Source organism: Excalfactoria chinensis, chromosome 1 (assembly GCF_039878825.1).
Source record: "Excalfactoria chinensis isolate bCotChi1 chromosome 1, bCotChi1.hap2, whole genome shotgun sequence".
In the NCBI taxonomy this organism is placed as follows: Eukaryota; Metazoa; Chordata; class Aves; order Galliformes; family Phasianidae; genus Excalfactoria; species Excalfactoria chinensis.
The window spans coordinates 164,529,467-164,548,235 of NC_092825.1; the positions used below are offsets into that span (position 1 = coordinate 164,529,467).

Sequence of the window (18,769 nt, forward strand, 5' to 3'; positions counted from 1 at the left end):
ACACATAAGGTGCACAGGGGACAAGTGAAGTCAAAGATTTGTCTGAAAAACTCACAGGGTGTAATTGGCTACTTTTCTTCTGATCTGAAAAGAAGGTAAGCTTGAAAAGCAGGTAAATGGGCAAAGAGAATTTTCTGGCAGTTTACTGAAAATGATTTTGCATAAAGCAGCTGCTCATGATTTCATTCCTGCATGTGTGTGCTTTGCACTGCTTTCATAATAAGGTGAACAGTTAATCACATTTTCTTTGTTAAAGGGGAGAACATTGTTGAAGTGTTTATGACTTAATGTTTACCATTTTAATGATGGATAAGAAAACAAGAACTGTAACAGATGGGCTTCTTCTAACTAAACACAAGTTATTATGAGCTATTTGTGGCTAGAGAACAACAAAAAGCAAACAGCATGCCTCCCCTGATAAGCTAATACTTCAACTGAGACTCAACACCTAAACTTGTTGAAATAAAAGTGAATTGGACTCTAGCTTCTGTTATCGTAATACAATTTATTCTTGTGCTTTTACTTTGCAAAGTTGTTTTATGAATTATTTGGAGGCTACTTGCAAATAGGATTTGCTATGCTCTTCTGCTAGGGTTTGGTTGCTAATTCTTCTAACAGTTAAAAGCCTGTGTTAGGCATTTGGATTTCTATCTCCTAGCAAGGAAAAGAGCTGTCTTGGGTGCCTTATTTTTCTCAGATGGATAAACATACCACTTATTTTCCAGTACAACTTTGAAGCAAACACCTGCTGACCTATCCCAAGTTCCTGTCATGTACGAAGATCACTGAGCTGGTAAAGGAGAGGATGCCAAATTTACCTCTAGGATTTCCTAGAGGAAATCTGGCAACATACCAACAATCCTCATAAGTTCAGACAGCAATAACACAGAAAAACCCTATAAAAACTGTTTTTTATTAACAACATCAAAAAGGAACGTACCCCAAAGAACCATGTAAAAGTATGAAATCAAACAAAACCGCTATGACCCCAAGTAACACACATGAAGCAGCAGTAGCATTAAAAGGTTTTATTCACTTGGTAAAAACTGGTGTCTCTTGAGGCCTTAGAGACAAAAGTCTTCCTTGAGTTAAAAACCTGTCACAATAGATGGCTTCAGACAACATGAGGTTCAGAAACATTCCTGTTTCTCCACACATTCATCTCTAGCTTTTTGGAGGACACTGCCAACAAGGACTGACTTTCTGCTTATCATTTACCATACTCAGATGTTCATTACTGGTATTTTATTACTTGAATCATCAAGAAAGTTGAAAATATTTTCATAGCAGTTGTCCTCAGATCAGGCAAGGCCCATCTCAACTCTGGCTCTGATCACCATACAAACACAATACTTCAGAGGGCAATCTAAAAATGATGCAGAAGATATATAAGGGTTATACACTCACCCATCACAGATCTAGCCATTAGAAATGGAATGAGCTCTTAGAAGTACTTAAAGTAACAGCACACACGAGCATATCCCATATCCCAAATAACTAGAGCACGGATATGTGCCATGTCTCCCTTTATAACTTCTTGGCCAATTTCAAGAAACTTTAAAGGGAAAAAAATGAATTCTCACAAGTTTTGTGAAAGTCAATGAGCAGGGGGAGAAGAGTGCTCTATAAAGGAAGACTGAAAGAAGGCTGTGAAGTAAGCTTTAATTTCATATGACAACAGAAAGCCTCCTTGGGAATGAGTTCTTCCTTAATGATGGGAAAGCTACAACTGAAATAAGATGTTATGATGCACCAAGGAATTCATCTCTTCATCAAGGTTCTTGTCTCATGGTGACAGCCTGTTGCTTAATAGGGTGCAGCTATGACTCATGTTCCTCCAGCTATTACAGCCCTCCCTCACGAGGCTTATCATAAAGGAAGGTTTAGTATAACCCAGTTTAAAAGTAAAATAATCATGAGGAAAATCCAATGGCAACCAAGCTTCATTATTTCTGCTGGTGATTTTGTGATCATTAGCATAATTATGTGGGCTTCAAAACTTCAGAATTAGCACTGTTTGTTTTGTTTTTAAATTGCTCTGATTTTTGGTAGATGTCACCTCATGTATAGTTGTAGCAGTACATGAAAGGGAATCCTTCTTTCAGAATCACTTTGAATTTCCAACTGTGAGTTATAGAGAATACTCTGCTGCTTGTATCAGAAAGGAGGGAGAACTAGAAGTCCTAATACACAAGTAAGTTCCTCAAAGTTGTCTGACACCAGTCAATTCAGAATCTTCTTCCTTCTTCCTTATTTTTGCTGGCATTCTTATTTGGACATGATGCATATGTTGTATTTAAGAAAAGCTTCATAAATACTGTTAACATTGCATAAAGACTCTCATTTAGAAGTATGAGACTTTTTGCTCTACTTCCAACTTTAAGGGTCAATAACTCAAACAGGGCAAGTAGTGAAACAGAAGCAAAAACGGGTGCTGTCCTGGCATAAAGGTCATGAATTACCAGCAACAGACCTCTGGTGAGAACCAGAATTGCCAAACATCAAGAGATATTCACTGCCATTTCTATGGATGCTAAAACTAAAGATATGCCTAAAAAACCCCCAAACCAACAATTGCAGTTCATTTATATCTAACAGCACAGATATTCTCCTGAAGGACTGGTTTCCTATTCCTGTTACTGGTATCTAATGCACACACGTAGCTACTTACATAGTTACAGGAACTGAAGGGACTGTTCCAGTAACTAGATTCAGCCTCCAGTCATGCTTAGTATCAATTAAATACTTCCAGATGCCTGAGCAGAGCCAGTCCAAAAGAGTACCCATGCAATTAATGAGTGCCACACATTCTCGTCAGTGCACATGAAAATGGGTCAGCAACATTTTAAAGCGTGCACATGATCTTGCCCTGGGGAAGAGAAATATAAAAGATGTCTTGAGATACCTTCCAGCTCTCTTTTGAGTCTACAGCGCACACCACTGAGGTAAAGCCTGTGTTGGACAGTACCTATTTCTAACATACCATGGACCATTTCCCCTACTTCTCTGAAAGCTTCTCTTGGGTTCCTGGCTCTTCCCCTCCAAACTCTATCCACCCATTCCTTCATTTCCTTTCAGTTTTCTCTCTTAATTGTTCTCTTCAGTCTGCTTTCTCTAGCCTTAGTTTCATGCCTTTCCTTCTATATTTCTCCTTAGCTTTGAATCATGTTAACAGTCATACTGTACCGATGTTTTCTTACATAATTTATGGAAACAAAGTGATGAGCACCATTTTAAGACACAGTTGATTCTGCCAAGGATTCTTACATAATTAGCTTAAATTAGCTAAGATAGGCCTGTAACAGTGGTAATAGATTTTATTTTACTCATTATACCTGCTGTGGCATATCATCGTGCCCAAAGACAGACACTAACAGCTCACCATTGAGAGTGGTTCAGTTTTATCAGCCTTAGTGAGTCCGATATTTTTAATTCATTTCAGCACAACTCCCTGCAGGCATGGCCAGCGCTTTTGTAATGGTGCATGTCATTCTGGGCACCCTCCTGCAATCTGCAGAGCCCAGCCATGCCAGCAGCAGCCTACTAAATGATCAGTTAGAAGTAAGAATAAAGAGCTAAAGCTGTGCAAATTCAGTGTCTTCATGTAGCGGGGAAAAGAGGCATTAGTCACCAAGCTAGCAGCATCTCCTAAATATTAAAAGGACCATGGCATACACAAATGAATGTTCTGCTTACTGCTGATATTTTAATAAGAGGATTACATATTGCACATAATCAGAAATGTTTTCATATTCACTCTTCCACGCATCCCAGACAGTTCTCTCCAGCCACTCAGCAGAGCAACACTCCAGAGAAGCTCTAAGAATATAAAAGTTACTATGAAGCAGAGGGCTGAGTTCTGCCAAGTAAGTGGGAACCCAACTGCTCAACAGTTTCCTCTTACAGTCTGACTCTGTTTCACAGAGCAGCTATTCTATCACTGCAACAACACAAGGCTGCATAAGCCTTCCACCCTACTCTGGCTAATGACAGTAGCCATAGATTTTATTGCACTCACAGAAGAGAGAGATGATCTCTTCACTTAAGTGACTACAGATGAAGGAACGATGTATAGAGCAGGGCTTGCACACTAAGCAGCAAGGCCCAGAGAAACGAAACCACTGGCAATAGAAACCAATCACCTTCTCCAATGTAGAGAAACTGTTTACAAATTCAAGCTCACTCCACAAAGGCAAGAGGAACTTCTGCTTGCTCTGTCCTATTTTGCCATAAAGGCATACATCCTGAAGTGGGCCAGATGCACACTCAGCTTAGCTGGATGTGGTCCTATCAAAGATCTACAGGTGCACTTATTCCCTAGGATTAGTGCAACTCCCTTGGCTGATCAAATGTCCACAGCAGTTTTCACATCTCCTCTAGCTAAGGAGATCTCTACTCCAAGAACACAGTTCAGTGCAGCATAAAGGATACTGAAACAGTAATAATTACTTGAAATGTCATTTGCTTTGCTAGGAACCAGCAAGCCAGGACAAAATTCAAATTCCTTTAGGAACATTTACAAGAAGGAAATAAAATTCCTTCAGGATCTTATAGCCCTCAGGGAACAGACTGCATTCCCAATATGATGAAACAATGAAGATGCAATAGCCTCAATCCACTGAGACCACATCATTATGCAACTTGTACATATTTGAAGACTGTGTTCCCAATCAACTCAAGACGCCTTTGCAGCCTCCAGCAAATTCATATAATTAGAGAAAAATAAAGTCTCTGAAACTGCAACTGTAAGATGTGAGGAACACTCATTTTCACTGATGAATACAAGATGATGGTAAGGAGAAACTGCATCCACACAAAATTTACAGGGGACTTAAAGAAGAGGACTAATTCCGGCAAGATATCCCACATCAATCCTACAACATGAAAGACAGGTAGAGCCAATAAACCTCTTGACAAGTCCCACTTCACAGAGTGGAAGGTCACATTTTGCATCATCATTCTGCATTTTAAAAGCCCACTTTAGGCACTACACATGAAAGCATGCTGTTCCAAAGCAACAAAGGCAGGTACTCATAGCTGAACACCATACAAGTCAGGTTTAACATCATGGTAAACTGCTGGTGCTGCCGCAATGGAAAGTGTGAGAAAATACTGGAGCACCAAGTAGTTCTCTTTTCTGCTTGTGTCCGATATTCTGTTGGAATGCTTAACCATTAAAGTCCAAAATGAAAAATAAAAAAATAAACAAATAAAGTTCACTTAAATTGTTCATCTTTGAAAAGACATGAGGCATTCCAAGAAAAGGCTTATATCAAAGGGTAGAAAAACCATTTCTTTTAAAGCTTGTCCTAGTAATTTTCTACAAGATTAGAAAAATCAAAGTTCAGTTTGACCCATTGTTACTGAAGAACCACTAATCTTATTACACAAGAAGTTTGTTGTTTTTCTTTTAGACCATTACCAACAATAATCACTGACACCTTCCTTTATCACTTGACAGTCCCTAGAGATTCAAGCAATGAAGTACAGCAAAAAAATAAAATGCCGCAAGAAGCACAGAGGGGGTTGATGAGAGGCAAGCCAGCCAAGAATGATTCTGTAACAAATACACACCATTTAGCGAAGATGTGAAGATGAGCACTTTCTACTTTCTTGACCAGAGAAGGGAGGCAGGGGAAGAGGCTGGTACAGAGAGGCTGTTGGAAACCTGGACTGAAAAAGTCCCCAGGGGATAGGACACAGCCAGACTGGGAGGGACAGGGAGGAACTGCTGGGACATTTGCAGCCACAGTGATGATCAGCACTTGTTTTTTCTCCACTAATCACAGCAAGATTATTCTCTATCAACTGAATGACAAAGGAATGTTTCAACACAAAGAAATTAATCATACTTTGAGTAGAGTCTGGTATGAGAAGAAAGCTTGAGCTCCTTCGCCAGCTCCCTCCTCTCCATAAAACTTCACCTACCTCCTCCACTGTTTGCAATATTAGGAACACCATCCCCTTCCATACCCTTCAAAGTTTAACTGTGCATTATCAGCAGTCCCCAGAGCACTAATTTATATCCTATTAGTGTTACATGGGAATTAAGTTAACAGATGCCAAGCCCATTGCCTAGGAAAGTTAGCAGAGTAGTCTTTGAAATTCAGTATAAGTGGAACATGGATTCACAGCAAAAACAGAATAATGCAGTTTTCTTCTAGAAGCATGAAATGTTCACAGCTCACTCTGTTCTATTCTAATTTATAATGACACAGATATCTAAATACATCAAATATTTATATTGCCCTTATGAGTAAAAACTGAGAAATACACTCTCTAAGACAAGATGTACACTTACGGAAAGACAGGTTCTCTGTTCATAAAATTCTCAACATAAGTAAAAAATACATACACATCCAAATGTATTCTTCAAGAATTATTTCAGAGATTTTATTTATTGGATAGCTGATTATCTGCAAGAGAAACAGAGTAACACTGCCATGAAATAAGAAACTACCAGAGAATCTGAACACGGGGAAAACAGTATGCACAAGCCATAGTAAGCTCTCCAGCTGCATGGGCTAGAGGAGAATGAGAAGAACTAAGCATCTAGATCTGTGAGCACACTCCCACCACATCCCAGCTGGAGGGACAACAAACCTCCTTGCTACGTGTCCAGAGAAGGGCAACGAAACTTGTGAGGGGTCTGGAGCACAAGTCTTATGGGGAGCGGCTCAGGGAGCTGGGTTTGTTTAGCCTGGAGAAGAAGAGGTTCAGGGGAGACCTCATTGCACTTTACAACTTCCCAAGGGGAGGTTGCAATGAGGAGGAGCTTGGCCTTTTCTGCCAGGCAACAGACAGGACAAGAGGAAATGGACACAAGTTGTACCAGAAGAGGTTTAGAATGGACATACGTAGGAACCTTTTTTCTCAGAGAGTGGTCAGGCACTGGAATAGCCTGCCAAGGGAGGTGGTGAAGTCACCATCACTGGCAGTGGTCAAGAAGCGTCTGGATAGGGAGCTAGGAGATATGGCTTAGGGGTTTTCTGTAGGTATGGTGGAGGGAGGACGGTTGGACTAGATGATCTTATAGGTCCTTTCCAACCTTGTGATTCTACACTAACTGCATCATTCTCAGCCCTGAAAGAAAATGAAATGCAACACCAGCACAGGGTCCCAACATACCGCAAAGTCCTTGAATTGGATGTGAAAGGGTCCCCTGCCATCCTGCACCATGCAGGCACAGTACACAGAGAACAAGGTAGGCAAAGAAAACACCAAGAAAGTCTGCAGAGACCTAAAGACTACAGTGCTGGATTTGGCACAACTGATGTGCCGGTAGTATTTGGACCAACTAATAGTGAGGGATTCTTGTGTTCTAATGTTCGCAACTTGTTTTTGGCTACTATAAAGCTGCATGAGATACAACATTTCTTCAAAAATACCCACCCTCACTGGAGACCACCATGCATCACTCAATGTATTTCTTCTCCAGAACGATCACAAGTTCAAAGCCCTGTGTGGAAGTGTCTGTATCAGCAAGATCAATAGTGCTCTTTTTTTTATCTATCAGAAGCCTCCAGCTCCACAGTTACTACTTCAGCATATATAAGAGATTGTCAGGATATAAAGGGATCAGCTTCAGCTTGATGTATTAAGACATCGGAAAAAATCAAACAGGAGGGCCATTGACTCCAAATGACTTCAGAGTTGAAGATTTAAAAAGAGCAAGTTTCCCACCATAACATCTTCGGAACATGTTGATATTTACTCTAAAGCATTATATCATTCACCTTGTTTCTTAATTCCTGGCATCAAACAGAAACCCAGCCTGCAACAGAATAGACACTATCACCGATAGTGACCACCTAGCAGAGAGTTGAAAGATCCCTTGATTTTCTGGAGTATAGTTCTCAGCGTATTCATCTTATGAAGATCTTATGTTGCCTAACATTAAGGATTTGCACTTATCATATTGTGTTAGCTTTAAAATGGGCAGAATATCACTTTGGTAGATGTGTGTGCCAGCTGACCTCTTGGCTCTGTCAGGAACAACCCCTTCATCAAGCAGTGCTTGCTAGCTCTCATCTGGACAGAGGCTCAATGATTTGAGAAAAGGAAGGTTACTCCCAGCTAGAAAAATCCAGCATCCATTTGCAGCCAGCTCCCACCTTGCACTGGGTCTTAAGCGGAATAATTCAGAAGTCAGCTCCCACTAAGAAATCATTTTCATTCCCCAAAAAAAGGATTTTCTCCTCTATACACTCAACCTTTTTAAAAGCACAATTCCCCCTACAGTCTTTCAGAGAGGCACAGTCTAGTATTACAAGTCAAAGAGGACTGCCAATTAAGATATGACTTCTTTAAATACTCTGGCAATGCCCCAGCATGGCCAAGGGGACCGTGCGCACCAGGCGCTACTCTCAGCAGCACCATGGACAAGGCCAAATCAGGATCGGCTCCCACACGCACACTCCAACGCTGATACCCATCAGCACCCCCAGCAAGTTTTAGCATCCTCAACTTGACTCCCAGCTGACCCCACGTGCCCACAACACAGACCCTTTCACACTGTAAAAACCACTCCTATGCTTAACATATTTCACAAGCTTCAAAACGCACATAGTGTAACAGTGATGTTTTACAGGACACTGTATGGGTCTCAGAAGAGACTCTGAGCAGAGTACACTGGGGTGCACTGAGCAGTGAAAGCACATCATCCGTGCTATATACCTGGCCCTCATTTAGCCATGAGGACATCTAATGAGATCTGATGAGCCACTCACATTTGCAGGTGGCAAGATGATTCTGAGACTATATGAAGTTTTGATTAAAACCATTTAGGAACCTATCAGTGTGGTGATAAAAGGACATATCTAAGATGATATTAAAACTGAAACAGAGGAACCTCACCATTGTGGCTTATATCAGACAAGAACAGAATACATGTAACAAATGACAGCAGCAACACAAATGACACCTATTACTCCTTGCCACATTTGATTCACAATTTGCTGTGAATCAACACTCATAGACATTTCTCCATGGCCCCACACATAAACAACTCAGAGTGGTGACCTCAAAAAATGAGCAAAAAAAAAAATAAATGATTGTTTCATATTTGGGACAGCTGTCTCTGGACTTCTTTAGAGCTGCATATAACTACAATTGAGAAACCCTCCTCAGATGTGTAATTTCATCTGGTAGGCATCCAATCTTAGAAGTCCTAAAGTGCCGCAGATATCTCCCTCCTATCTGTTTCTGTTACATATAGAAGGGTAACAGACTTTGGATGGAGTCCTGGAATACATAACTTGTTGTCCTAAAGAAGAAAAATACTGAAAAAAAAAAAAAAAAGTGCAGTTACTCAAGAAACAGTTTTGGTGATTCAGAGGGGCTTCCAGGAAGAACAGATCTCAATTGCCTTAGTTTTAAAACACGTACTTGTAAATTAAGAAGCACTGCAAGATTAGGCATCTGTCCAATTCTTTTTATCATTTACTGTATTATGCTAATGAGGATGCTGTTTCTTTAATTATCATTTGCAGGAAAATTGCATTCAGTCCCTTGATCTTCTTAAAACCATCCCAGTGCTTGAATCCCCATAGGCTTTTAATCACACTGCTCCAGCATGAAGCTCTGCATTTGAGAAAAAACTCTTCTCAAAACTGGTTCACTGAGAAAGTTTAAATTGTTTTCTCATCTGAGCTGTATCTTCCACCACTTGGCAGCTTAGAAGGAAGAGCTAAAAGACTCAAATATTAGCTTACACACCCAATGCAGCCTAATACTGAAACCTATTATACTGCCTATCTAACAGACACTAAACACCAGAATTTGTTCAAAGTAGAGACAAGTGAGCTAAAAAATAATTTAATGCTGTCCTGTGACACTTCACAGTAGAATTCAGTAAATCCTATTAAAAGAGGAACTTATAATACACACATTATCAACTGCCAGTGCTAACTCTAGTGTAAAGTTACCCATACACAACATTCAGAAGTATTTGCTTTTAAATGGTTTTACCCATAGAATATCACAGTGGCTCCTGGTTCTCCCGATGGAGATGCATGCAACAGAAGCCTGGCTAGGTGGGAGCACAAGCCCCTCTTCCATGTGCAAACCTACCCTGCTCTGGCAGCTGCCATCCCACCCTTACTATCACCCTACAGCATTCCCAGACCCTTGTGATGCCAGAACTCTGCAAAGCCATGCATGCCCACAAGACTATGGGCCCTGTAGTTCCATCTACCCACCAAAGAAATGGCCCCATCAGGGTGATTTCATGGCATGCCTTTCACCTTTCCTTGGGGTGAGAAGGCCAGTAGCGTCCTGGCTTGTATCAGAATTAGCACTGCCAGCAGAGGCAGTGAGGTGATCCTCCCTCTGTACTCAGCTCTGGTGAGGTCGCACCCCAAGTATTTTCAGGTTTGAGCCCCTCACTATAAGAAAGAAACTGAAAAGCACTGGATTTTTTAAAGCTAAGACACAGACTACATTAATATCTTGAAGTGAAGTATTTACAAACTAGTACGCTGACATCTCATTTATCTATTTTGCCATAAAATTGGCTTATACATGATTAATTATGAAAAATAAGCACAGCATGCTTTCATGCACTTTACTTTGAAATCAAGGTCACACTTTGTTTTGAAATTCAGAAAAACAGTATGAATAATGTAATTATCATATCAGAAGACTCTTTGCAAGTAACTTTATATTTAAACCGGGGACTTCTGAAGTTGTTTCTATTGTCACTGCAGATGGGTCATTCCTCAGCCCTTCTCTATATCTTTTATTTCATTTGTCCTATTTGTTGTACTGGAAGCATGCTGTGAAGTAGGATCACTCATAACTAAGCCACAAGACACCAAATGAAAGAATAAAACATTTACAAACAGATTTCTCTTCTGTGGACTGGATCCCATTTGGGATGCTGCACTTACACAGCCCATGAATGGAGTCGTTATCCATGGGAATCTGGTAACTTCTGAAATTCATTTGAACACATTCACTTAGCCATTCTACAAATTCTCTGCTGTAGACACTCAGCTTCCCAAGCACCTTCACGCTAAGCACAGTTTAACACAGAGATGCAATTTTTTCCCATGCAGTCAGTTCACATGAGACGGTCCCATTCACCTCCTTACACACCCCCACCAGGCAAGGGGTTTGGCAGCTGTGATAGCAGTACATGTTGACACATCACTTATTCCAAACAGTGAAAAGCCAATTACCATATGTACATTGCTTTAACCTGGAAAATTGTTAAAATTCTGAGAATCAACCACTTAATAAGATGTATAAAGTTTTAACCTCAGCTGCTGCCCTTTCCTTCCATTGCTGTATGGAGTCCGCCCCAAAGCCAATCACAGCATGAATTGCATCTTATGAGGTTCAGGTCTGCTTACTCCCACTGTGGCACTGCAGCAGCCACAGCCTGCAAAGGTCACATGCACTACAGAGCTGCACACTGCACATGTCAGACAAACAAGGACCTTCCCATGTCATGATGAATTGTCAAAGCACTTGTGATTCATACACTGCAGCACTGACAACAGAAGGCAGTGTTTTGCCAGTATTGTTGATATTTGAATAGCTTGTTTTTGTTTCTTAAAGGACAAACAATACTTGCTTACAACTGCAATAGCTGGGCTAACCATATCGATAGAATTCCCTTCTTAAAAGGAAGCTCACTTCTACTAAAAGTGAAAATGCTAACAGTAAATTATGGTAAGAACCAATGCTAAAAAAAGCTCCACGCTTATTTAGGAACAAGTGTGCATAAGATAAAGCCATGAACATCACACATACAAGAAAAGCAGAATCTAGACTGCTGGCAAACCGTAAGATGAGATGAGGATAAGGTTTGCTAGAAATCCATCAAGTGAGGTAAGAGAACAGCCAGAGACATTCCTCAGGCATATATCCTCAAAGTTCAAGAAAAGGAGTGCCACACAATTTTATTCTAGCAGGGAATCTATCAGGAAAAAGCACTTCACTTGAAGGCTACAGGAAAGTCCACAAGTTCTTGTCCACATCTTAACTCAAGAAATAGAAGTATCTCTACATAATAGTATACTAGACTTCTACTGGATAGAGGTGAACTGTTTTGCTGGGGATACTTTATAATAATCTGTCACAACACAAAAAGCACTGTGCCACAGTCATGAAAGAAAGTTTTTTCAGTTAAAGAATCCTGGTTAATCAATGTAACAGCAGCAACAAATAAACCTTTAAAACAAACCCACAGTACATAACAGATGGGAAAAAGGGACACATAACAATGAATGCAAATTACCACTGCAATAATGCAAGTGGTGGAAGTAAAGCAAAAAAAATAAAAATAAATAAAATAGAGCTCTGCTAAGGTTTGTAACAACAGGAGCACCACCCTAAATATAACAAGCACGCCAAGGGAAGATTTCAATGGCTTCAATAGTTCTATATAAAAAAACAAACCCAGCAACTCAGAAAAAACAAATTTATTTGACTTCTGCTTTGCATTCAGAAAGATGCAGAATGCTATATTCACATCTCAGTGACAATGACATACCTTCCATACTATCGGTAATTGAGAGAGATGTAAACAGTCACACAGCTGAAAACCGGTACACAGTAGCAGAGGGCAGATGTGCCAATAACTTCCCTAATGCAACGACTGCTGCTAACAACTGGAAATGGTTAAAAATGGAAGTAGTTAAAGTTAAAAGACAACTGTAGCTATGATCAGACCATCAGACTCACATCAGTAGTTAACAGTATCAGGGAAAGCGTATCATGGGACACAATCAATAAGGCATTGAAAGACAGTAGCACAGCTGTATGGAAAATAGGCCTGGGCATGTAAACCTCTTTCTACACAGTTACATCAACATTTAATAATGGCACTACAGTGTGCTAACATTATTGCCCCTAATTCCACACTACACATTAATTTAAAGTCATATTACACAAAAACCTGAACTAAAAGATTCACCACTCTTCAACACATCTCATAGTAAATGTGTTTTAAGTGCCTAATGGGATGGAGAGTCAGCTTCTCAGATAACTGACACTTTACTGGTCCTGCAGGACAAACAACGTACTACATTCAGAAGCTGAAGAGAGCGGCAAGCTGCTTCTGAGAGCAAGACTCATTCACTGCAACAATTTACCTGTGACATGGCAGATTTAATACTACTGATACCCTCTACATCAAGAATTTGATCTCTTTCCAGAAGATTTGCTGAAAAGAGGAAAAAATGGGGAGAAGATTCCTGGTATATATTCAGCATTTCTTCAACCCACACAGAATAGGTAGAAAGAACAGATACTCACGCAGACCCCTCTGGCCTTACAATTTCTAAGACTAGGGAACAACGACCCAGACATTATTAATCCCTCTGGAATTTAATGCAATAAGTGAATCATGTTTAATCCATCTGATACACTGTAAGATGGCTTCAGTATTTTTATGAGATTTCAATGGTAATCCAGTGTTAAATTACTGGATGACTTAAAATATTGTCAAATTGCTTCACTGCCTTTCTGGTTATTGCTGAAAGCAGCAAAAACCTACTCTACTTTGAAGCAGAGGTATATTATCAACCATTTGATCCACAACTTCCCAAGCAGAACACTTCAACCTACTCCTTAAAAATCTTTTTCTTAATAATGCTATCAGAACAGCATTTTAATGGTGTGTCAGGATGCCTCCCATCAGACACAGCTATGAGGGCTACGCACTGCAAGTTCACACAAAGATCACTTGAGCAAGGTTATGCTTTTGTATAAGCTGCATCTTCCCACTCAGAGCTCTAAGATCTGCATGAGAAAAGTGAAAAGCACATTTATCCTACAAGCACACATTATTTGGTCCTGCCTCTTCAAAAGAGTTAGAAATGGGCCAGCAAATTATCCTTCCAGGTTTGCAGGAAGCACTCAAATTATAGATAGTCCCCTACATTTCTTGCTCTATTTGACTTGTACTTCTGGCAGCATTTTCTTTATTTGCAGCCAACTGCTATAGCTACAGGGTTTGTCACAAGCAGAATATTTCTAGAAATCATTACATCAAGCAAACTCATTTCAAGCTCCTAAGGAGCTTTTTGCCCATCCAATGGCCTTTAATTTCCATGAGCAACTCCTTACCATGCTGCATAGTGGAGTTGTTCCCATACTTATTGCTGAGATCTAGGACATCTCCCAGTGCCAGCTGCTCTTACAAAACCTTTTGTATTCCCAGGTCCAGGTCTCTCCAAAGGATAGCAAAATGCTTATGCAGAATCACCAAATCTTTACCAGCCAGGCTACTTTATCACTTGGGGAACAGGCTCAGACCTGCTGGAAATTAGCTGAGAGCCTGCTGTAAAACTGGGCACAGAATAAGATCATGAAAGATGATTTTGTCCCATCACGACATGGTCACTGCAGAAAAAGTCCTCAGAGCTCAGCTTGTATTTGGTCAGAGTGAAGCTACCTCTGGCTGGGCCAAAGCCAGCGCTGCACCTTGCCTGACTGAGGGTCAGCTGGAAGGGAGTCACAAGGCTTTGGGGCCATTTCCAGCATGGTACTGGGGGGCACTATAAATCATGGAGCCAATGCCCTCAGCCTAATAGCAAACACTGCTCTGCAACATAGCTATCAACTTCTTTCCTCCCAGGTATAACATAACTGTTGACCTTCCAGAAACTTCAGCAAGCAACATTATTGTTCACAATGACTGACTGAGCACAACTTCATGCCACTACAACATGGTTTACAGGATCCATCTCCCAGTCTACAGGAGAACTACACCTTTCCCACTGTTCCAAACATGTGTCCAACTTCAAATGTTGTTGTTTCTTTAAAAGATCTGATAGCCCAAAGAACACACGCAAAGGAAGTAGCCATGTTTAGTTTAGATATGAAACTCAACTAGTGTATACCATATATTTTCAATACTGACTATACCTATGAAACAATTCAAAAAAACATTAGGAAAGCAAAGGTCTGTTTATGTTTTATAATTCCCCCAGTGCAAGAGCCTCATGGCTTGCTTTGAAGTCACCTTTATCTGCACTGTTTATAAAATCATCAGAGAGCATTTTCTTTTTGTCGGACAGAATGTAATAAAAATCAAAGAAAACTTGCAAAGAGCTCTTCGGTGGCAAACGTTTATGAACACATCAGACAAATAAAGCCAACACAGAAGATAATCTTACCCAGAACGCTGGAAAAACAAATGTTACTTCCATTGGTGATAGTTTGCCTTAGAAAACAGTCCCCGGGTGGAAACCTTTAAAAAAAAAGGAACAAAAGGCTCATCAGAATTAGTGTAGGTAACAAAGGCAAACACCGAATCTTTTGTAAACACTGCTGAAGATTAAACATCCTGCATTTTTGTGCTCCTGCCTCAATTTCCTGCCATTAACTCACTGATAGGTTGGTCCCTGTTAAAAGCGACTGAAATCAAGCAACCAGGCAACACACCTACTCTGAAAAAATGGGGAAGAGAATACAGAGCTTTGAAATAAACTCTGCATTTTCTGTTCCTCTTCCTCTCAAAGAGCCTTACACAAAATCAGTGCTCCTATATCAAATTTAGGTACCCAAGCTAAAGGGGGAAGCACAGATTAAGACTAGTCAGGTTTTGATGTATTCACAGAGACGGCTGTTTTTAAGGGGTTCAGCACTATTTGACACACGCTATGTGGCTATATGGCACTTTGACATATGCTACCATTTGATGAAAAAAGGGTAACGTTTTGCTATCCATGGAAATTAAGCTGAGTTTGTTTCTGATGATACCTCCCAGAATGAGTAGGAAAAGAAGAAACAAAGGTGAGGAAGATCACCCAGAAGCCACACAAAAGGAGCTTCTCTCAGAAGTCATGAGAAAATTGCCAGAGTGGTAATTATGGTCTCAAAGATGACAGGCTGAGTCTGAGAAGGTAACAGACAGTCCTTATCCCAGGATACACTTTCACAAGGGTTAAAAGGTGTCCCAAAGTCAAGCTAAAAGAATCAAAGATGAAACTAGAAGAGGAACTTCCAAGCAGCACAGATCAAACCATAAGACAGAACAGCTGGAAAAGCTTTTTATCCCCCCTCTTAATAATAAAGTGATATGTATTTGTGTTATGAGACAAAAGAGGCAGGAGAGACTATGGAGAAAGACAAATACAAGAAGAGGGATGTGACTGCAGAACAAGCAGAGTAACTAAAGAAGGAAAGAAAGAGGAAGGAGAGCATGGGAAAAAAAGGGAAGTCACTCATCAGTTTTTTTCCTTGAGGTAAAGATTTAGTGGAGAAAAGTTGGATGAAAACTTAAAATATACTCAAAAGATACAGATGGGATATTAAGAACGATTTAATAAAATAGTAGTCCTTAAGTTCTTGATTCACATGCAATTCCTAGTTACCATTCTTGATTCATTTCACTTCAGTATGGTATAATCCCTAATCCAAAGGAACTCAAAGCAAAGCTTGCACTAATTATAGTGAAATTTATACTTCAATAATGAATTCTAAGTATGTTCTATTTCCCTCCCACCCTCTTTACCCCAGCAAGGCAGGTTGCTTCTCTTCAAATAACTCACTTAAGTTGCACATTCAGCCTCATTAGCTGCCATCCCCATCTCCCTATAGTTTTAATTAGGTAGGGGTCTCTGTGCACAGTTACCTTGATTCTTCTCCCAAACAATCCCACAACATTGCTTTATGTTCTACCATTCTTAACGTGCTCCTAATTACAGCAGAGGCAGTCAGCACAGGGCAAGGTGTGTGAGGAGCGGCTGAGGCCCCTGTTGTGCTCAGCCCAGAGCAGAGGAGCTGAGGGGAGGCCTGATGGCGGCTGCAGCTCCTGACAGGGAGCAGAGGGGCAGCGCTGAGCTCTGCTCTGTGTGACAGCGACAGGGCCCGAGGGAACGGCATGGAGCTGTCAGGGGAGAGCGGCTGGGGGTGAGGGAAAGGGGCTGCACCAGAGGGCGGTGGGCACGGAACAGCCTGCACAGGGCAGTGGGCACGGCCCCGAGCTGGTGTTCAAGGAGTGTTTAGACAGCACTCTCCAACATAGGGATTGGATTTGGGGTTGTCCCATTCACATCCAGAGGTTCAACTTGGTGATCCTTGCAGGTCCCTTTGAACTCAGAACATTCAGTGATTCTATGAAAAATCCCAAGCTTATCTGCCTCCCACTGTAAATGGAAAGGCTGATGTTTCAGAAGATGCAAAGGGAAGCGGTGAGAATGCACTCTACTCATACAGGAAAAGACAGGACCTTAAGAGCTTGATTTCTGCCTCAAGCCCCTGTTTGCACTCTATTAGCAGGAACAAATCCTGCAACCCCAGCAAGCATCTGGGGGAACCCCTCAGAGCAGAGGGCCACTGCTCCTGACCTCCCCATGGGCTCAGCGCTGCTGTCAGCCATTCCTGGCTGCCCAGGGTCAGCACAGATCACAGCCGTGGGGATTTATGTAAGAGACATGTCACTCACAGCGCCTCTCAAATCCCAAAGACATCGCTGTTATGTAATGGGAACAATCAAGCCAGGCAGCTTTTCAGAGATTTGATACTCCAACTGCTGAGCAGCTAAAAATGAACGCTCTGCTCTTGTCAGGCACGGCGTTGTTTCCGCTCAAATCAGGTTAACCTTAACGCTACTGCAGCTCAGTGCCAGTGACTCATCCTCCCCCCTCTTGCCCAAGGCAGACCTCCAGAAAGGTGAAATAGAGCAACATCTGCCAACCCTCCACCAGGTCCTCAGAGGGCAGAGCTTAGTAACTTGTGACCTGAACTTCAGGGCTTTCACTTCAACACCCATGCCTGGCTGGCTCTGACATTAAAGGATGACTTGCATGGACAAAGGCAATGAATCTAGACTTCATCGTGCTGACTGGATGGTGACTGTGAGCCTCTCAGACTCCTAGGTTTTGATCAACAAAAATACAAGCACATCTGGCAGTCATCTTAAGTTATTACAGTAAATTCCTATAGTAATGCACACAAATTTGCATTATATAACCATGCATCTATATCATGCTATTTAAGAAAGCATTTTCATTAGCAAGATCCACTGTTTCCGCCCCATCTGTAAGCCACTCAGCACTCGCCTATATCACTATCAGGCATAGGTTGATGCAGCTTATTCAAGAAGTCCTAGCTGGTAATTTGATGAAGTTGCTGCTATGCAAGATCAGCACTTCGCCCAGTCTGATTTTCTTTTTTGGGGGGAGACCTAAGAGCAGCCTTTCAATATCTAAAGGGGGGGGGCTTTAAGAAGGAATATGACAGACACTTCAGCAGGGTCTGTGGTGACAGGACAGTGGGAAATGGTTTCAAACTAAAAGAAGGAAGACTTGCATTGGATTTTTAGTTATTTATTTTACAATCAGGGTAGTGAGGCACTGGCATAGATTGCCCAGAGAGGTGATGGATGCCCCATCCCTAGCAACACTCAAGGTCAGGCTGGATGCAGCTCTGAGCAATGTGATTAAGTTGTTGTGTCCCAGTTCACTGAAGGGAGTTGGACTCCATGGCCTGGAAGAGTCCCTTCCAACTCACATGATTCTATGACTTTGGTTTATAAACTTCACTTGAAGCTTTCAGATGATATTAAAGAGCTTCCCACCTCTTCAAATGCATTCTGAATATCTCAGATCTAAAAAAGGATACAGAAGCACTCTTATAGATATTTCATCTTCTGCACATTCTCCCAGCCTTTCAACTTGTCTCATCTTCAAAGAGAGGTGCTATTTCAGAGTCCACTCTGCATACTTGTATCACTCTCCATAGCCTTAAACCCCAAGCAGCACATTCAGATTGTGATCACGATACAGCAACCCTGTCTGACCCACTGACACCT

At 41.2% G+C, this 18,769-nt stretch overlaps 1 protein-coding gene across 2 annotated transcripts in view; it reads right to left on the reverse strand.

The window, feature by feature from the left end:
- MTUS2 (microtubule associated scaffold protein 2) overlaps positions 1–18,769 on the reverse strand; it is a 247,728-nt gene that overhangs the window by 224,925 nt on the left and 4,034 nt on the right. For both annotated transcript variants that reach the window (XM_072326396.1, XM_072326397.1), the window contains exon 2: positions 15,129–15,202. The gene's annotated coding sequence lies outside the window, so the exon portion shown is untranslated. The remainder of the gene's footprint in view (positions 1–15,128; positions 15,203–18,769) is intronic.